Genomic DNA, 22533 nt, shown 5'->3' on the forward strand with positions numbered 1-22533 from the left:
CCAAACATATCCAATCAAAATTTTGAGATAGCCATTTTGTTCCACGCAGTTTAAAGTTCAGGAAATTATACCTTTGAGCGGGACACTCCCCCCACTGTCCTCAGGGCAAGGGTTATAAGTTATGTCCTGGGGGCATATAAGGTTTTTATTAAAATATTTGTCGTAAAAAACTTGAAAAAGGGCTCATTCGATTGGAAATTCAAAGGGCTAGTGCCCTTTTTAATAGCCGAAAGTAATTTGAGGGCAACTAACCCCCCTCTCACACCCACCCTTTCCCCAAACACATACAATCAAAATTTTTAGATAGCCATTTTGTTTAACGCAGTTTAAAGTTCAGGAAATTATTCCTTTGAGCAGGACACTCCCCCTCCCACAGTCTTCAGGGCAAGGGTCATAAGTTATGCCCTGGGGGCATATAAATTTTTATTGAAATCTTTGTCGTAGAAACTTGAAAAAGAGATCTTTCGATTGGAAATTCAAAGGGCTAGTGCCCTTTTTAATAGTCGAAAGTGATTTGAGGGCAACTAACCCCCCTCTCACGCCCACCTTTTCCCCAAACACATCCAATCAAAATTTTGAGATAGCCATTTTATTCAACGTAGTTGAAAGTTTTGGAGATTAGGTCTTTAAGGATGACAACCCCTCCACCCCCACAACCCTCAAGGCAAGGGTAGTAAGTTATGCCCTGGGGGCATGTAAGGTTTTCATAGAAAGCGATGTTGTGAAAAAAACATCAAAAAGGGCTCATTCAATTGGAAATTGAAGGGGCTACTGCCCTTTTAAAAGTCGAAAGTGATTGAAGGGCAACTAACCCCACTCTCACGCCCACCATTTCCCCAAACCCATCCAATCAAAATTTTGAGATATCCATTTTGTTCAACGTAGTCGACAGTTCTGGAAATTAGGTCTTTTAGGATGATAACCCCCTCAGAGTCCTCAATGCAAGGGTTGTAAGTTATGCCCTGTGGGCACATAAGGTTTATATAGAAAGTTGTTGTAGAAATTTTAAAAAGGGCTCATTTGTTTGGAAATTGAAATTGCCCTTTTTAATAATCGAAAGTGAGTGGAGAGTAATTGACCCCATTTTCCACGCCCACCATTTCCCCAAAGAGATTCAATCAAAGTTTAGAGATAGCCATTTTGTTCAACGTAGTTGAAACTTCTGGAAATTATGTAATTAAAGATGACAAACCCCCAGAGCCCCCAGGGCAAAGGCTATAGGTTATGCCCCGGGGGCATATCAGGTTTTTATAGTTAGAGTTGTCGTAAAAACTTCAAAAAGGGCTCATTCAATTGGGAATTGAGAGGGCTAGTGCCCTTTTTAATTGTCGACAGTGATTGGAGGGTAACTAAACACCCTCTCACGTGCACCATTCCCCTAAACACATCCAATGAAAATTTTCAGATAGCCATTGTGTCCAACGTAGTGGAAAGTTCTGGTAATTAGGTCTTTGAAGGTTACCCCGCCCCAGCCCTCAGGGCAAGGGTTGCAAGTTATGCCCTGGGGGCAAATAAGGTTTTAATGAAAGCGTTGTCGCAGAAACTTCAAAAGGGCTCATTTGGTTGGAAATTGTAAGGGCTAGTGCCTTTTTTAATAGTTGAAAGTGATGGGAGAGCGTCTAACCCTTTTCCCAAACACATCCAATCAAAATTTTGAGATAGCCATTTTGTTTAACGTAGTTGAAAGTTCTGGAAATTATGTCTTAGAGGATGACAACCCCTCTCACAGTCCTTAGGGTAAGGGTTGTAATTTATGCCCTGGGGGCATAAAAGCTGTTTATAGAAAGTGTTGTCGTAGAAACTCAAAAAGGGCTCATTCGATTGGAAATAGAAAGGCCTAGTGCCCTTTTTAATAGTCGAAAGTTATTGGAAGGCTTGAAGTTTATATAGTAAAGATCGATATGGGTATAATGTATGATGTTTTTGTCGTTGTTGTTGTTCTTGTTTAGACCAGGGCACTTCGTATCGAAGGAGTTGTCGTAGGAAATTCGAAATGGCTCATTTGATTGAAAATAGAAAGGGCTTATGCCCTTTTTATTAGATGAAAGTGACTGGAGGGCACCTAATCCCACACCCACCCTCCCATCTGCCTTTATGTTTAAAGACTAAATGTTGCCTTAAGATTAAATCAAAATGCACTGCTAATTCCCTGCTAATAATGCTAATTCCCAATAAGGCATCTCATCAGTATCCCAAGAACGACTAAGGGTATTATGTTCAAACTTTCGGGGCTACCTCTGCTCTTAAAATTTAACCAAGTCAAAATAGCGTAAGTGTATCCAATCTATCAAAAAAAAGGAAAGCAGATTTTTTTTTGCGAATGGTATCAAGTTTTCCATTTCAGGTCAACTAGAGGAGGTACTAAACAAAATTAAAACTACTATTTGGGTCCAGACTTTGAAAAGGGTCCATATTGTTAAAAATTGCTAAACTTCTTTTTCCGGCATGCATATAGCTGGCCAATTTATGAAGTCTTAAAAAAACAGAAACATTCAGAGAATTATTTTCTCTTTCCCTGAAAACACCATGTGGATATAAAACAAATGGAAATTAATTAAAAAAAATTTTTTCCACGAAATAAATTTTCAAAGAAAAGTAAAGAACTCCATTAAACAAAAAAGGAGAAAAATAAAATCAAATAATCTACGAAGCGTGAAACTACCGCAAATCAGCAATGATAAATAAAAGAAACCCAAAACGAACAAAAATTAGAATAAATAACCGAGTCAAACTCAAAACGAGCAGAAATTAACATAAGTTGGGCTCAAAACCCCTATGCCTTCCCAAGGCCAGAACATAATTTGAACTTTGCTGAAAAAAAGACAAATGAATGTGCATTGTCAGTTTAATATACATATACTGATATTTAGTAATTAAAATGTTAATATTATTTGATTTATTAAAGTTATAAAAGTAAGAACGTAAAGAAAACAGATAAGTTATAAAAGCCAGATAAGAGCCAGTCTAACGGGAGTAGACCACATCCTGTTTCCAGGCCAATCAGGGATTTAGAATACTGAGGGGAAAATGCGCATGCGCACTGAATACTAACGGGACAATGTTATTGATCCAGGGACTTAAAAATGACCACTTGATTTCTAGGAAGTATGCGGGACTCTAAAGAGATAGAAATTCCATTTTAAAATATGGCTTTTCTGGTCTTTAGGCTTAGCGATAAATTAAGGAATTATTATTTCGAAGCCTTAATAGTGTAACCAGGACACCTTAGATAATTTTCAGAAATTCAAACGAGATACAATGAGATTGAATATATTTCACGCGGGAATGGTTTGCTGGGAATTTTAAATGTGACAGCGCAAGGATGCCAAAACAAAAGAAAGTTCAGAAATTACTTTTAGGGGATTATTTGGGCGAAACAGTTTGAGACATTTTAGAGGATGATTTGGGCGAAACAGATTGAGAGAGACTGAGAGAGATAAATCGGATTCTTGTAAGGGTTAGAGACATATGAATTGGGAATTTATCAAGATTTAGTCAAACACAGAAGCTACTATCAGCTTACAACTGATACACTAGAGACTGAAATAGGTGAATTAGGTTTTTACCATAGTCTCAGAGATGAATTGAATTCTTTTTAGAGTTAAACCAGCATTAATAAAAATACAAAATCATAACTTTCTAACAACACACACACGACATGAGAAGAAACCTAGCAAAGGAAGCAAGAAACGAAGACTTTCACAAAAGTAAATTCATGAACCAGCATAAGTAAAAATACCAAATCATAAGTTTCCAAAAACACACAGACGACATGAGAAGAAACCTAATAAAGAAAGTAAGAAACAGCAGACTTTCACACAAATAAAATCTTTAACCATCATAAATAAAAATACCAAATCATAAGTTTCCAAAAACACACACACGACATGAGAAAGAAACCTAGCAAAGGAAGCAAGAAACAACAGAATTTCACACAAGTAAAATCACGAATCAACATAAGTAAAAATACTAAATCATAATGCAAAAATGCAAAGTAAGCACGAAACAACACACTTTCACACAAGTAAAATCATGAACCAGCTTAAGTAAAAACACCCAATCATAAGTTTCCAACAACGCACACACACGACAAGAGAAGAAACCTAGCAAAGGAAGCAAGAAACAACAGACTTTCACACAAGTAAAATCATGAACCAGTACATTTAAAAATACCAAATCATAAGTTTCCAACAACACACAGACGACATGAGAAAAAACCTAGCACAGAAAGCGAGAAGCAGCAGACTTTCACACAAATAAAATCTTGAACCATCATAAATAAAAATACCAAATCATAAGTTTTCAAAAACACACACATGACATGAGAAGAAACCTAGCAAAGGAAGCAAGAAACAACAGACTTCCACACAAGTAAAATCATGGACAAGCATAGGTAAACATACCAAATCATAAGTTTCGAACAACACACACACGACATGAGAAGAAACCTAGAAAAGGAAGCAAGAAACAACAGACTTTCACAAAAGTGAAATCATGAACCAGTACAAGTAAAAATACCAAATCATAAGTTTCCAACAACAAACACACACGACATGAGAAGAAACATAGCACAGGAAGAAAGAAACGAAGACTTTCACACAAGTAAAATAATGAACCAGCATAAGTAAAAATACTAAATCACAAGTTTCCAACAACACACACACGACATGAGAAGAAACCTAGCAAAGTAAGCAAGAAACGAAGACTTTCACACAAGTAAAATCATGAAACAGCATAAGTAAAAATACAAAATCATAAGTTTCCAACAACACACAGACGACATGAGAAGAAATCTAGCAAAGGAAGCAAGAAATAACAGACTTTCATACAAATAAATCATGAACCAACACAGGTAAAAATACCAAATCATAAGTTTCCAACAACACACACACGACATGAGAAGAAACCTAGCAAAGGAAGCAAGAAACAGCAGACTTTCGCACAAGTAAAATCATGAACCAGCATAAGTAAAAATACCAAATCATAAGTTTCCAACAACAGAAACACGACATGAGAAGAAACTTAGTGAAGGAAGCAAGAAACAACAGACATTCACACAAGTAAAACCATGAACCAGCATAAGTAAAAATACCAAATCATCCAACAACAAACACACGCAAGAAACGTAAGCAAGAAACGAAGACTTTCACACAAGTAAAATCATGAACCAGCATAAGTAAAAATACAAAATCATAAGTTTCCAACAACACACAGACGACATGAGAAGAAACCTAGCAAAGGAAGCAAGAAATAACAGACTTTCATACAAATAAATCATGAACCAACACAGGTAAAAATATCAAGTCATAAGTTTCCAGCAACAAACACACGACATGAGAAGAAATCTAGCAAGGGAAGCAAGAAACAGCAGACTTTCACAGAAGTAAAATCATGAACCAGCACAAGTAAAAATACCACATCATAAGTTTCCAAACAACAAACACACGACATGAGGAGAAACCTAGCACAGGAAGCATGAAACAACAGACTTTCACATAAGTAAAATCATGAACCAACATATTTAAAAATAGCAAAGCATAAGTTTCCAAAAAAACACAGACGACATGAGAAGAAAACCTAGCAAAGGAAGCAAGAAACAGCAAACTTTCACACAAGTAAAATCTTTAACCATCATAAATAAAAATACCAAATAATAAGCTTCCAAAAACACACACGACATGAGAAGAAACCTAGCAAAGGAAGCAAGAAACAACAGACTTTCACACAAGTAAAATCATCAACCCACCGCCATTCAAAATACCAAATCATAAGTTTCCAACCACACACACACGACATGAGAAGAAAGCTAGCAAAGGAAGCAAGAAACAACAGACTTTCACACAAGTAAAATCATGAACCAGCATATTTAAAAATACGAAGTCACAAGTTTCTAAAAACAAACACACGACATGAGAAGAAACCTAGTAAAGGAAGAAAGAAACAACAGACTTTCACACAAGTAAAATCATGAACCAGCATAAGTAAAAGTACCAAATCATAAGTTTCCAACAACACACACACACGACAAGAGAAAAAACAAGAGAAAAAAGGAAGCAAGAAACAACAGACTTTCACACAAGTAAAATCGCGAACCAGCATATTTAAAACACCGAATCATAAGTTTCCAACAACACTCAGACGAAATTAGAAGAAATTTAGGACAGAAAGTGAAAAACAGCAAACTTTCACACAAATAAAATCTTGAACCATCATAAATAAAAATACCAAATCATAAGTTTCTAAAAACGCACACACGACATGAGAAGAAACCTAGCAAAGGAAGCAAGAAACAACACACTTTCACACAAGTAAAAACATGAACAAGCATAGGTAAAAATACCAAATCATAAGTTTCCAACAACACACACACGACATGAGAAGAAACCTAGCAAAGGAAGTAAGAAACAACAGACTTTCGCACAAGTAAAATCATGAACCAGTACAAGTAAAAATACCAAATAATAAGTTTTCAAAAACACACACAGACGAAGTGAAAAGAAATCTCGCACAGAAAGCAAGAAACGAAGACTTTTACACAAGTAAAATCATGAGCCAGCACAAATAAAAATACTAAATCTTAAGTTTGTGACAAAACACAGAAGACATGAGAAAAAACCTAGCACATGAAGCAAGAAACGAAGACTTTCACATAAGTAAAATCATAAACCAGAATAAGTAAAAATACAAAATCATAAATTTCCAACAACACACAGACGACTTGAGAAGAAACCTAGCAAAGGAAGCAAGAAACAACAGACTTTCAAACAAATAAAATCATGAACCAACACAAGTAAAAATAACAAATCATAAGTTTCCAGCAACAAACACACGACATGAGAAGAAACCTAGCAAAGGAAGCAAGAAACAGCAGACTTTCGCACAAGTAAAATCATGAACCAGCATAAGTAAAAATACCAAATCATAAGTTTCCAACAACACACAAACGACATGAGAAGAAACTTAGCAAAGGAAGCAAGAAACAACAGACATTCACCCAAGTAAAATCATGAACCAGCATAAGTAAAAATAACAAATCATAAGTTTCCAACAACAAACACACGACATGAGAAGAAACCTAGCAAGGGAAGCAAGAAACGGCAGACTTTCACACAAGTAAAATCATGAACGAGCACAAGTAAAAATACCAAATCATAAGTTTCTAAACAACACACACACGACATGAGAAGAAACCTAACACAGGAAGCATGAAATAACAGACTTTCACACAAGTAAAATCATGAACCAACATATTTAAAAATAACAAATCATAATTTCCCAACAACACACAGACGACATGAGAAGAAACCTAGCAAAGGAAGCAAGAAACAGCAAACCTTCACACAAATAAAATCTTGAACCATCATAAATAAAAATACCAAATCATAAGTTTCCAAAAACACACACACGACATGAGAAGAAACCTAGCAAAGGAAGAGAGAAACCACAGACTTTCACACAAGTAAAATCATGAACCCCTCCATTAAAAATACCAAATCATAAGTTTCCAACAACACACACACGACATGAGAAGAAACTTAGCAAAGGAAGCAAGAGACAACAGAATTTCACACAAGTAAAATCATGAACCAGCATATTTAAAAATACCAAATCATAAGTTTAAAACAACAAACACACGACATGAGATGAAACCTAGCACAGAAAGCAAGAAACAACAGACTTTCACACAAATAAAATCTTGAACCATAATAAATAAAATACCAAATCATAAGTTTCCAAACACACACTCACGACATGAGAAAGAAACCTAGAAAAGGAAGCAAAAAACAACAGAATTTCACACAAGTAAAGTCACGAACCAGCATAAGTAAAAATACCAAATCACAAGTTTCCAACAACAAACACACGACATGAGAAGAAACCTAGCAAGAAACAGCAGACTTTCACACAAGTAAAATCATGAACCAGCACAAGTAAAAATACCACATCATAAGTTTCCAAACAACACACACACGACATGAGAAGAAACATAGTACAGGAAGCAAGAAACCAGACTTTCACACAAGTAAAATCAAGAACCTACATATTTAAATATACCAAATCATAAGTTTCCAACAACACACAGACGACATGAGAAGAAACCTAGCAAGGGAAGCAAGAAACAGCTGACTTTCACACAAATAAAATCTTGAACCATCATAAATAAAAATACTAAAACATAAGTTTCCAAAAACGCACACACGACATGAGAAGAAACCTAGCAAAGGAAGCAAGAAACAACAGACTTTCATACAAGTAAAATCATGAACCAGCATAATAAAAAATACCAAATCCTAAGTTTCCAACAACACACACATGACATGAGAAGAAACCTAGCAAAGGAAGCAAGAAACAACAGACTTTCAAACAAGTAAAATCATAAACCAACATAAGTAAAAATACCAAATCATAAGTTTCCAACAACATACACGACATGAGAAGAAACCTAGCAAAGGAAGCAAGAAACAACAGACTTTCACACAAGTAAAATCATGAACCAGCATAAGTTAAAATAACAAATCATAAGTTTCCAACAACACACACACGACATGAGAAGAAACCTAGCTCAGGAAGCATGAAACAACAGACTTTCACACAAGTAAAATCATGAACCAGCATAAGTAAAAAGACTAAATCATAAGTTTCAAACAACACACAAACGACATGAGAAGAAACCTAGCAAAGGAAGCAAGAAACAACAGACATTCACACAAGGAAAATCGTGAACCAGCACAAGTCAAAATAGCACATCATAAGTTTCCAACAACATACACACGACATGAGAATAAACATAGCACAGGAATCAAGAAACGATGACTTTCACACAAGTAAAACTATGAACCAGCATATTTAAAAATACCAAATCATAAGTTTCCAACAAAGCACTGACGACATGATAAGAAATCTAGCACAGGAAGCAAGAAAAGGCAGACTTTCCCAAAAATGAAATCTTGAACCATCATAAATAAAAATACCAAATCACAAGTTTCCAAAAACACAAAAACGACATGAGAAGAAACCTAGCAAAGGAAGCATTAAACAGTCGACTTTCACACACACGTAAAATCATGAACCAGCATAAGTAAAAATACCAAATCATAAGTTTCCAACAGCACACACACGACATGAGAAGAAACCTAGCAAAGAAAGCAAGAAACAACATACTTTCACACAAGTAAAATATTGAACCAGCACAAGTAAAAATATCAAATCATAAGTTTTCAACAATACACACACGGCATGAGAAGAAACATAGCACAGGAAGCAAGAAACGAAGACATTCACACAAATAAAATCATGAACCAGTATAAGTAAAAATACCAAATCATGAGTTTCCAACAACAAACACACGACATGAGAAGAAACCTAGCAAAGGAAGCAAGAAACAACAGACATTCACACAAGTAAAATCATGAAGCAGCATAAGTAAAAATACCAAATCATAAGTTTCCAACAATAAACACACGAAATGAGAAGAAACCTAGCATAGAAAGCAAGAAACAATAGACTTTCACACAAATAAAATATTGAACCATCATAAATAAAAATACCAAAGCATAAGTATCCAAAACACACACGACACGAGAAAAAACCTAGCAAAGGAAGCAAGAAACAGCAGACTTTCACAAAGGAAAATAATGAGCCAGCATAAGTAAATATACCAAATCATAAGTTTCCAAAAAAGCAAACGCGACATAAGAAGAAACCTAGCAAAGGAATCTAGAAACAACAAACTTTCATACAAGTAAAATCATGAGCCAGAATAAGTAAAAATACCATAAGTTTCCAACAACACACACACGACATGAGAAGAAACATAGCGCAGGAAGCAAGAAACGAAGACTTTCAAACTTGTAAAATCATAAACCAGCATATTTAAAATTACCAAATCATAAGTTTCCAACAACACAAAGACGACATGAGAAGATACCTAGCACAGAAAGCAAGAAACAGCAGACTTTCACACAAATAAAATCTTGAACCAGCATAAATAAAAATACCAAATCACAAGTTTCCAAAAACACACAAACGACATGAGAAGAAACCTAGAAAAAGAAGCAAGAAACAACAGACTTTCACACAAGTAAAATCATGAACCAGTACAAGTAAAATTACCAAATCATAAGTTTCCAACAACACACACACGACATGAGAAGAAACCTAGCACAGGAAGCAAGAAATGAAGACTTTCACACAAGTAAAATCATGAACTCGCTTAAGTAAAAATAACAAATCATAAGTTTCCAACAACACACAGATGACATAAGAAGAAACCTAGAAAAGGAAGCAAGAGAAAACATACTTTCACACAAATAAAATCATGAACCAACACAAGTAAAAATACCACATCATAAGTTTCCAACAACACACACACGACATGAGACCAAACATCCAAATCATAGGTTTCAGACAACACACACCTACGAAAGACTAGGAAACCTAGTTCAGAAAAGCCCAAAATAGCAAACTACACATCCCAAACCATAAGTTTTAGTCAACACACACCTACGAAAGGCTACGAAACCTAGCTCAGAAAAGTCCAAAATAGCAAACCACCCATCCCAAATCCTAGGTTTCAGACACTATATGCACCTAAGAAAGACTAGGAAATCTAGCTCAGAAAAGGCCTAGTAATTTACTAATCCCAAACCATAAGTTTCATACAACACACACCTACAAAAGGCTAAGAAACATAGCTCAGAAAAGTCCAAAATAGCAAACCACACATCTGAAATTATAGGTTTCAGACAACAAACACCTACGAAAGACAAGGAAACCTAGCTCAGAAAAGCTGGAAATAGCAAACTAGACATCCCAAATCATAGGTTTCAGACAACACACACCTACGAAAGACTATGAAACCTAGCTCATAAAAGCCAGAAATAGCAGATTACACATCCCATGTCATAAGTTTCATACAACACGCACCTAAAAAAGGTGCGTGTCAAATCATTGGTTTCAGACAATACAAACCTATGAAAGACTAAGAAACCTAGATCAGAAGAGCCCAAAATATCAAATTAGACATCCCAAATCATATGTTTAAGTCAATACGCACCTTCGAAAAGTTAAAAAGCCTAGCCCAGTAAAGTCCAGAATAGTAAACCAAACATCCAAATCATAGGTTTCAGACAACACACACCTACGAAAGACTGGCAAACCTAGCTCAGAAAAGCCCAAAACAGTAAACTACACATACCAAATCATAAGTTTCAGTCAACACACACCTACGACAGGCTAAGAAACCTAGCTCAGAAAAGTCCAAAATAGGGTTTTATTCATTCTAAGGTTAATTTAGACAAGGTTACGTGCGCACACGTAGCTTCTCTTAGGTTTTGTGCACGCAGGTTACGTTAGGTCTCTGTAAATTTCTTAGGTGTGTGTTGTCTGAAACCTATAATTTGGGATGGGTGGTTTGCTATTTTGGGCTTTTCTGAGCTAGGTTTCTTAGCCTTTCGTAGGTGTGTGTTAACTGAAACTTATGATTTGGGATGTTTAGTTTGCTATTTCGGGTTTTTCTGAGCTAGGTTTTCTAGTCTTTCCTAGGTGTGTGTTTTCTGGAACCTAAGATTTGGAGGTTTGGTCTCATGTCGTGTGTGTGTTGTTGGAAACTTATGATGTGGTATTTTGACTTGTGCTGGTTCATTATTTTATTTGTGTGAAAGTCTGTTGTCTCTTGCTTCCTTTTCTAGGTTTCTTCTTATGTCATCTGTGTGTTGTTGGAAACTTATGATTTGGTATTTTTATTTATGATGGTTCAAGATTTTACTTGTGTGAAAGTCGTCATTTCTTGCTTCCTGCGCTAGGTTTCTTCACATGTCGTGTGTGTGTTGTTGGAAACTTATGATTTGATATTTTTAACTGTACTGGTTCAAGATCTTACTTGTGTGAAAGTCTGTTGTTTCTTGCTTCCTTTGCTAGGTTTCTTCTTATGTTGTGTGTGTGTTTTTGGAAAACTTTGATTTGGTATTTTTATCTATGCTGGTTCAAGATTTTATTTGTGTGAAAGTCTGCTGTTTCTTGCTTTCTGTGGTAGGTTTCTTCTCATGTCGTCTCTGTGTTGTCGGAAAATTATGATTTGGTATTTTTAAATATGCTGGTTCATGATTTTACTTTTGTGAAAGTCTTCGTTTCTTGCTTCCTGTGCTATGTTTTTTCTCATGTCGTGTGTGTGTTGTTGAAAACTTATGATGTGGTATTTTTACTTTGGCTGGTTAAAGATTTTACTTGTGTGAAAGTCTTTTGTTTCTTGCTTCCTTTGCTAGGTTTCTTTTCATGTTGTTTGTTTGTTGTTGGAAACTTATGATTTGATATTTTTACTAGTAATGGTTCATGATTTTACTTGTGTGAAAGTCTGTTATTTCTTGCTTCCTTTGCTAGGTTTCTTTTCATGTTGTTTGTTTGTTGTTGGAAACTTATGATTTGATATTTTTACTTATAATGGTTCATGATTTTACTTGTGTGAAATTCTGTTGTTTCTTGCTTCCTTTGCTAGGTTTCTTCTCATGTCGTGTGTATGTTGTTGGAAACTTATGATTTGGTATCTTTACTTGTGCTGGTTCATGATTTTACTTGTGTGAATGTCTGTTGTTTCTTGCTTTCTTTGCTAGGTTTGTTCTCATTTAGTGTGCGTGTTTTTGGAAACTTATGATTTGGTATTTTTACTTATGCTAGTTCATGATTTTACTTGTGTGAAAGTCTTCGTTTCTTGTTTTCTGTGCTATGTTTCTTCTCATGTCGTGTGTGTGTTGTTGGAAACTTATGATTTGATATTTTTACTTGTGCTGGCTCATGACTTTACTTGTTTGAAAGTATGTTGTTTCTTGCTTCCTTTGCTAGGTTTCTTCTCACGTCGTTTGTGTGTGTGGAAACTTATGATTTGGTATTTTTACTTATGCTGGTTCATGATTTTACTTGTGTGAAAGTCTGTTGTTTCATGCTTTCTTTGCTAGGTTTCTTCTCATGTCGTGTGTGTGTTTTTGGAAACTTATGATTTGGTATTTTTATTTATGATGGTTCAAGATTTCATTTGTGTGAAAGTCTTCGGTTTCTTGCTTTCTGTGCTAGGTTTCTTCTCATTTCGTCTGTGTGTTGTCGGAAGCTTATGATTTGGTGTTTTTACTTATGCTGGATCATGATTTTACTTTTGTGAAAGTCTGTTGTTATATGCTTCCTGTGCTAGGTTTCTTCTTATATCGTATGTGTGTTATTGGAAACTTATGATTTGGTATTTTTACTTATGCTGGTTCATGATTTTACTTGTGTGAAAGTCTGCTGTTTCTTGCTTCCTTTGCTAGGTTTCTTCTCATGTCGTTTGTATTGTTGGAAACTTATGATTTGATATTTTTACTTATGCTGGTTCATGATTTTATTTGAGTGAAAGTCTTCGCATCTTGCTTCCTGTGCTATGTTTCTTCTCATGTCGTGTATGTGTTGTTGGAAACTTATGATGTGGTATTTTTACTTATGATGGCTCATGATTTTAGTTGAGTGAAAGTTTGTTGTCTCTTGCTTCCTTTGCTAAGTTTCTTCTCATGTCGTGTGTGTGTTGTTGGAAACTTATTATTTAGTATTTTTACTTATGCTGGCTCATGATTTTACATGTGTGAAAGTCTGGTGTCTCTTGCTTCCTTTGCTAGGTTTCTTTTCATGTCTTGCGTGTGTTTTTGGAAACTTATGAATTGGTATTTTCGTTTATGATGGCTCAAGATTTTATTTGTGTGAAAGTCTGCTGTTTCTTGCTTTCTGGGCTAGGTTTTTTCTCATGCCGTCTGTGTGTTGTTGGAAACTTATGATTTGGTATTTTTAAATATGTTGGTTCCTGATTTTACTTGTGTGAAAGTCTGTTGTTTCTTGCTTCCTTTGCTAGGTTTCTTCTCATGTCGTGTGTGTGTTGTTGGAAACTTATGATTTGGTATTTTTAAATATGCTGGTTCATGATTTTACTTTTGTGGTGAAAATCTGTTGTTTCTTGCTTCCTTTGCTAAGTTTCTTCTTATGTCGTGTTTGCTTTTTTGGAAACTTATGATTTGGTATTTTTATTTATGATTATTCAAGATTTTATTTGTGTGAAAGTCAGCTGTTTCTTGCTTCCCTTGCTAGGTTTCTTCTCATGTCGTCTGTGTGTTGTTGGAAACTTATGATTTGGTATTTTTAAATATGTTGGCTCAAGATTTTACTTGTGTGAAAGTCTTCGTTTCTTGCTTCCTCTGCTATGATTTTTCTCATGTCGTGTGTGTGTTACTTGGAAACTTATGATGTGGTATATTTACTTGTGCTGGTTCATGATTTTACTTGTGGGAAAGTCTGTTGTTTCTTGCTTCCCTTGCTAGGTTTCTTATTATGTCGTGTGTTTGTTGTTGGAAACTTGTGATTTGTTATTCTTACTTGTGTTGGTTTCTAATTTTACTTGTGTGAATGTCTTTTGTTTCTTGCTTCCTTTGCTAGGTTTCTTCTCATGTCGTGTGTTTGTTTTTGCAAAATTATGATTTAGTATTTTTACTTATGCTGGTTCATGATTTTACTTGTGTGAAAGTCTGTTGTTTCTTGCTTACTTTGCAAGGTTTTTTTTTTCATTTCGTGTGTGTGCTGTTGGAAACTTAGGATTTGGTATTTTACTTATGCTTGTTCATGATTTTACTTGTGTGAATGTCTGTTGTTTCTTGCTTCCTTTGCTAGGTTTCTTCTCATGTCATGTGTATGTTGTTGAAAACTTATGATTTGGTATTTTTACTTATACTGGATCATGATTTTACTTGTGTGAAAGTCTTCGTTTCTTGCTTCCTGTGCTATATTTCTTCTCATGACGATTGTGTGTTGTTGTAAACTTATGATGTACTATTTTTACTTGTGTTGGTTAATGATTTTGCTTGTGTGAATGTTTGTTGTTTCTTGCTTCTTTTGCTAGGTTTCTTCTCAAGTCGTGTGTGTGTTGTTGGAAACTTATGATTTGGTATTTTTACTTATGCTGGTTCATGATTTTATTTGTGTGAAAGTCTGTTGTTTCATGCTTCCTGTGCTAGGTTTCTTCTCACGTCGTTTGTGTGTGTGTAAACTTATGATTTTGTATTTTTAATTATTCTGGTTCATGATTTTACTTGTGTGAAAGTCTGTTGTTTCATGCTTTCTTTGCTAGGTTTCTTCTCATGTCGTGTGTGTGTTTTTGGAAACTTATGATTTGGTATTTTTATTTATGATGGTTCAAGATTTTATTTGTGTGAAAGTCTTCGGTTTCTTGCTTTCTGCGCTAGGTTTCTTCTCATGTCGTCTGTGTGTTGTCGGAAGCTTATGATTTGGTGTTTTTACTTATGCTGGATCATGATTTTACTTTTGTGAAAGTCTGTTGTTATATGCTTCCTGTGCTAGGTTTCTTCTTATATCGTATGTGTGTTGTTGGAAACTTATGATTTGGTATTTTTACTTATGCTGGTTCATGATTTTACTTGTGTGAAAGTCTGCTGTTTCTTGCTTCCTTTGCTAGGTTTCTTCTCATGTCGTGTGTATTGTTTTAAACTTATGATTTGATATTTTTACTTATGCTGGTTCATGATTTTATTTGAGTGAAAGTCTTCGCATCTTGCTTCCTGTGCTATGTTTCTTCTCATGTCGTGTTTGTGTTGTTGGAAACTTATGATTTGGTATTTTTACTTGTGCTGGTTCATGATTTTACTTGTGTAAAAGTCTGTTGTTTCTTGCTTCCTTTGCTAGGTTTCTTTTCATGTCTTGCGTGTGTTTTTGGAAACTTATGATTTGGTATTTTTACTTGTGCTGGTTCATGATTTTACTTGTGTAAAAGTCTGTTGTTTCTTGCTTCCTTTGCTAGGTTTCTTTTCATGTCTTGCGTGTGTTTTTGGAAACTTATGAATTGGTATTTTCGTTTATGATGGTTCAAGATTTTATTTGTGTGAAAGTCTGCTGTTTCTTGCTTTCTGTGCTAGGTTTTTTCTCATGCCGTCTGTGTGTTGTTGGAAACTTATGATTTGGTATTTTTAAATATGCTGGTTCCTGATTTTACTTGTGTGAAAGTCTGTTGTTTGTTACTTCCTTTGCTAGGTTTCTTCTCAAGTCGTGTTTGTGCTGTTGGAAACTTATGATTTGGTATTTTTAAATATGATGGTTCATGATTTTACTTTTGTGGTGAAAATCTGTTGTTTCTTGCTTCCTTTGCTAAGTTTCTTCTTATGTCGTGTTTGCTTTTTTGGAAACTTATGATTTGGTATTTTTATTTATGATTATTCAAGATTTTATTTGTGTGAAAGTCAGCTGTTTCTTGCTTCCCTTGCTAGGTTTCTTCTCATGTCGTCTGTGTGTTGTTGGAAACTTATGATTTGGTATTTTTAAATATGTTTTCTCAAGATTTTACTTGTGTGAAAGTCTTCGTTTATTGCTTCCTCTGCTATGATTTTTCTCATCTCGTGTGTGTGTTACTTGGAAACTTATGATGTGGTATATTTACTTGTGCTGGTTCATGATTTTACTTGTGGGAAAGTCTGTTGTTTCTTGCTTCCCTTGCTAGGTTTCTTATTATGTCGTGTGTTTGTTGTTGGAAACTTTTGATTTGTTATTCTTAATTTTGTTGGTTTATAATTTTACTTGTGTGAATGTCTTTTGTTTCTTGCTTCCTTTGCTCGGTTTCTTCTCATGTCGTGTGTTTGTTTTTTAAAAATTATGATTTAGTATTTTTACTTATGCTGGTTCATGATTTTACTTGTGTGAAAGTCTGCTGTTTCTTGCTTACTTTGGAAGGTTTTTTTTTTCATGTCGTGTGTGTGCTGTTGGAAACTTAGGATTTGGTATTTTTACTTATGCTTGTTCATGATTTTACTTGTGTGAATGTCTGTTGTTTCTTGCTTCCTTTGCTAGGTTTCTTCTCATGTCATGTGTATGTTGTTGAAAACTTATGATTTGGTATTTTTACTTATACTGGATCATGATTTTACTTGTGTGAAAGTCTTCGTTTCTTGCTTCCTGTGCTATATTTCTTCTCATGACGATTGTGTGTTGTTGGAAACTTATGATGTGCTATTTTTACTTGTGTTGGTTAATGATTTTGCTTGTGTGAATGTTTGTTGTTTCATGCTTCCTGTGCTAGGTTTCTTCTCACGTCGTGTGTGTGTTGTTGGAAACTTATGATTTGGTATTTTTACTTATGCTGGTTCATGATTTTATTTGTGTGAAAGTCTGTTGTTTCATGCTTCCTGTGCTAGGTTTCTTCTCATGTCGTGTGTGGGTTGTTGGAAACTTATGATTTGGTATTTTTACTAATGCAGGTTCATGATTGTACTTGTGTGAATGTCTGTTGTTTCTAGCTTCCTTTGCTAGGTTTCTTCTCATGTCGTGAGTGTGTTGTTGGAAACTTATGATTTGATATTTTTACTTAGGCTGCTTCATAATTTTACTTGTTTGAAAGTCTTCGTTTCTTGCTTCCTATGCCATGTTTCTTCTCATGTCGTGTGTGTGTTGTTGGAAACTTTTGATTTAGTATTTTTACTTATGCTGGTTCATGTTTTTACTTGTGTGAGTCTGTTGTTTCTTGCTTCCTTTGCTAGGTTTCTTCCCATGTCGTGAGTGTCCCATTTCGTCTGTGTGTTGTTGGAAACTTATGAATTGGTATTTTTAAATATGCTGGTTCATGATTTTACTTGTGTGAAAGTCTGTTGTTTCTTACTTCCTGTGCTAGGTTTCTTCTCGCGTCGTGTGTGGGTTGTTGGAAACTTATGATTTGGTATTTTTAATTATGCTGGTCCATGATTTTACTTGTGTGAAAGTCTGTTGTTTCTCGCTTGCTTTGCTAGGTTTCTTCTCATATCGTGTGTGTGTTTTTGAAACACACAGTTTCCAACAAACTGTGTGATTTTATATTTTTATTTTTGATGGTTCAAGATTTTATTTGTGTGAAAGTTAGCTGTTTCTTGCTTCCCTTGCTAGGTTTCTTCTCATGTCGTCTGCGTGTTGTTGGAAACTTATGATTTGGTACTTTTAAATATGTTGGCTCATGATTTTACTTGAGTGAAAGTCTTCGTTTCTTGTTTCCTGTGCTATATTTCTTCTCATGAAGATTGTGTGTTCTTGGAAACTTATGATATGCTATTTTTACTTGTGTTGGTTCATGATTTTGCTTGTGTGAAAGTATGTTGTTTCTTGCTTCTTTTGCTAGGTTTCTTCTTATGTTGTGTGTGTGTTGTTTGAAACTTATGATTTGGTAGTTTTACTTATGCTGGTTTATGATTTTATTTGTGTGAAAGTCTGTTGTTTTTTGCTTCCTTTGCTAGGTTTCTTCTCATGTCGTGTGTGGGTTGTTGGAAACTTATGATTTGGTATTTTTACTAATGCAGGTTCATGATTGTACTTGTGTGAATGTCTGTTGTTTCTAGCTTCCTTTACTAGGTTTCTTCTCTTGTCGTGAGTGTGTTGTTGGAAACTTATGATTTGATATTTTTACTTATGGCTGCTTCATGATTTTACTTGTTTGAAAGTCTTCGTTTCTTGCTTCCTATTCCATGTTTCTTCTCATGTCGTATGTGTGTTGTTGGAAACTTATGATTTAGTATTTTTACTTATGCTGGTTCATCATTTTACTTGTGTGAAAGTCTGTTGTTTCTTACTTCCTTTGCTAGGTTTCTTCTCATGTCGTTTTTGTGTTTTTGAAAACTTATGATTTTATATTTGATTTTTGATGGTTCAAGATTTTATTTGTGTGAAAGTTAGCTGTTTCTTGCTTCCCTTGCTAGGTTTCTTCTCATGTCGTCTGCGTGTTGTTGGAAACTTATGATTTGGTACTTTTAAATATGTTGGCTCATGATTTTACTTGTGTGAAAGTCTTCGTTTCTTGCTTCCTGTGCTATGTTTTTTCACATCTCGTGTGTGTGTTACTTGGAAACTTATGATGTGGTATTTTTACTTGTGCTGGTTCATGATTTTACTTGTGTGAAAGTCTGCTGTTTCTTGCTTCCCTTGCTAGGTTTCTTCTCATGTCGTGTGTTTGTTGTTGGAAACTTGTGATTTGGTATTTTTACTTGTGTTGGTTCATGATTTTACTTGTGAGAATCTATGTTGTTTCTTGCTTACTTTGCTAGGTTTCTTCTCATGTCGTGTGTGTGTTGTTGGAAAATTATGATTTAGTATTTTTACTTATGCTGGTTCATGATTTTACTTGTGTGAAAGTCTGCTGTTTCTTGCTTACTTTGCTAGGTTTATTCTCATGTCGTATGTGTGTTTTTGGAAACTTATGATTTGGTATTTTTATTTATGATGGTTCAAGATTTTATTTGTGTGAAAGTCTGTTGTTTCTTGCTTTCTGTGCTAGGTTTCATCTCATGTCGTGTGTGTGTTGTTGGAAACTTATGATTTGGTATTTTTATTTATGATGGTTCAAGATTTTATTTGTGTGAAAGTCTGTTGTTTCTTGCTTTCTGTGCTAGGTTTCTTCTCATGTCGTGTGTATGTTGTTGGAAACTTATGATTTGGTATTTTTATTTATGCTGGCTTATGATTTTACTTGTGTGAAAGTATTTTTTTATTTATTACTGTGATATTTTTATTCTCATGGCGTTTGTGTGTTTTTGAAAACTTATGATTTGGTATTTTTACTTGTGCTGGTTCATGAATTTACTTGTATGAAAGTATCTTGTTTCTCTCTTCCTTTGCTAGGTTTCTTCTTATGTCGTTTGTGTGTTGTTGGAAACTTATGATTTGGTATTTTTACTTATGCTGGGTTATGATTTTACTTGTGTGAAAGTCTGTTGTTTCATGCTTCATTTGCTAGGTTTCTTCTCATGTCGTGTGTGTATTTTTGGAAAATTATGATTTGGTAATTTTATTTACGATGGTTCAAGATTTTATTTGTGGGAAAGTCTGCTGTTTCTTGCCTTCTGTGCTATGTTTCTTCTCATGTCGTCTGTGTTTTGTTGGAAACTTATGATTTGGTATTTTTAAATATGCTGGTTCATGGTATTACTTGTGTGAAAGTCTTCGTTTCTCTCTTCCTGTGCTATGTTTCTTCTCATGTCGTGTGTGTGTTCTTGGAAACTTATGATGTCCTATTTTTACTTGTGGTGGTTCATGATTTTACTTGTGTGAATGTTTGTTGTTTCTTGCTTCCTTTGCTAGGTTTCTTCTCATGTTGTGTGTGTGTTGTTTGAAACTTATGATTTGGTAGTTTTACTTATGCTGGCTCATGATTTTACTTGTGTGAAAGTCTGTTGTTTTATGGTTCCTGTGCTAGGTTTCTTCTCAAGTCGTGTGTGGGTTGTTGGAAACTGATGATTCAGCATTTTTACTTATGCTGGTTCATGATTTTACTTGTGTGAAAGTCTGTTGTTTCTTGCTTCCTTTGCTAGGTTTCTTCTCATGTCTTGTGTGTTGTTGGAAACTTATGATTTAGTATTTTTACTTATGCTGGTTCATGATTTTACTTGTGTGAAAGTCTGCTGTTTCTTGCTTACTTTGGAAGGTTTTTTTTTAATGTCGTGTGTGTGCTGTTGGAAACTTAGGATTTGGTATTTTTACTTATGCTGGTTCATGATTTTACTTGTGTGAATGTCTGTTGTTTCTTGCTTCCTTTGCTAGGTTTCTTCTCAGGTTGTGTGTATGTTGTTGAAAACTTATGATTTGGTATTTTTACTTATACTGGATCATGATTTTACTTGAGTGAAAGTCTTCGTTTCTTGTTTCCTGTGCTATATTTCTTCTCATGAAGATTGTGTGTTGTTGGAAACTTATGATGTACTATTTTTATTTATGATGGTTAATGATTTTGCTTGTGTGAATGTTTGTTGTTTCTTGCTTCCTTTGCTAGGTTTCTTCTCATGTCGTGTGTGTGTTGTTGGAAACTTATGATTTGGTATTTTTACTTATGCTGGTTTATGATTTTACTTGTGTGAAAGTCTGTTGTTTCATGCTTCCTGTGCTAGGTTTCTTCTCATGTCGTGTGTGTGTTGTTAGAAAAACTTATGATTTGGTATTTTTACTAATGCAGGTTCATGATTGTACTTGTGTGAATGTCTGTTGTTTCTAGCTTCCTTTACTAGGTTTCTTCTCTTGTCGTGAGTGTGTTGTTGGAAACTTATGATTTGATATTTTTACTTTTGCTGGTTCATAATTTTACTTGTGTGAAAGTCTTCGTTTCTTGCTTCCTATTCTATGTTTCTTCTCTAGTCGTATGTGGATCGTTGGAAACTGATGATTCGGCATTTTTACTTGAGCTGGTTTATCATTTTACTTGTATGAAAGTCTGTTGTTTATGACTTACTTTACTAAGTTTCTTCTCATGTCTTGTGTGTTTTTGGAAACTTATGATTTAGTATTTTTACTTATGCTGGTTTATGATTTTACTTGTGTGAATGTCTGTTGTTTCTTGCTTCCTTTGCTAGGTTTCTTCTCATGTCGTGTGTGTGTTGTTGATAACTTATGATTTGATATTTTTACTTATGCTGGTTCATGATTTTACTTGTGTGAAAGTCTTCGTTTCTTGCTTCCTATTCCATGTTTCTTCTCATGTCGTGTGTGTGTTGTTGGAAACTTATGATTTAGTATTTTTACTTATGCTGGTTCATGATTTTACTTGTGTGAAAGTTTGTTGTTTCTAACTTTCTTTGCTAGGTTTCTTCTCATGTCGTTTGTGTGTTTTTGGAAACTTGTGATTTGGTATTTTTACTTATTATTGTTAAAGATTTAATTTGTGTGAAATTCTGACGTTTATTTCTTTATTTGCTAGGTTTCTTCTCATTTCGTCTGTGCGTTGTTTGAAACTTATGATTTGGTATTTTTAAATATGCTGGTTCAGGATTTTACTTGTGTGAAAGTCTGTTGTTTGTTACTTCCTTTGCTAGGTTTCTTCTCAAGTCGTGTTTGTGCTGTTGGAAACTTATGATTTGGTATTTTTAAATATGCTGGTTCATGATTTTACTTGTGTGAAAGTCTGTTGTTTCTTGCTTCCTTTGCTAGGTTTCTTCTCATGTCGTGTGTGTGTTATTGGAAACTTATGATTTGGTATTCTTATTTATGATGGTTCAAGATTTTACTTGTGTGAATGTCTGTTGTTTCTTGCTTCCTTTGCTAGGTTTCTTCTCATGTCTTCTGTGTGTTGTTGGAAACTTATGATTTGGTATTTTTAAAAATGTTGGTTCATGATTTTACTTGTGTGAAAGTCTTCATTTTTTTTTCTTGTGCTATGTTTCTTCTCATGTCGTGTGTGTGTTGTTTGGAAACTTAAAATTTGGTATTTTTAAAGATGCTTGTTAATGATTTTACTTGTGTGAAAGTCTGTTGTTTCTTGCTTCCTTTGCTAGGTTTCTTCTCATGTCGTGCGTGTGTTTTTGGAAACCTATGATTTAGTATTTTTACTTATGCTGGTTCATGATTTTACTTGTGTGAAAGTCTGTTGTTTCTTGCTTCCTTTGCTAGGTTTCTTCCCATGTCGTGAGTGTCTTTTTGGAAACTTATGATTTGGTACTTTTATTTATGATGGTTCAAGATTTTATTTGTGTGAAAGTCTGTTGTTTCTTGCTTCCTTTGCTAGGTTTCTTCTCATGTCGT

The sequence above is a fragment of the Artemia sp. Qi Xiang Cuo genome, chromosome 21 (assembly GCF_049724085.1).
Source record: "Artemia sp. Qi Xiang Cuo chromosome 21, ASM4972408v1, whole genome shotgun sequence".
Taxonomy (NCBI): Eukaryota; Metazoa; Arthropoda; class Branchiopoda; order Anostraca; family Artemiidae; genus Artemia; species Artemia sp. Qi Xiang Cuo.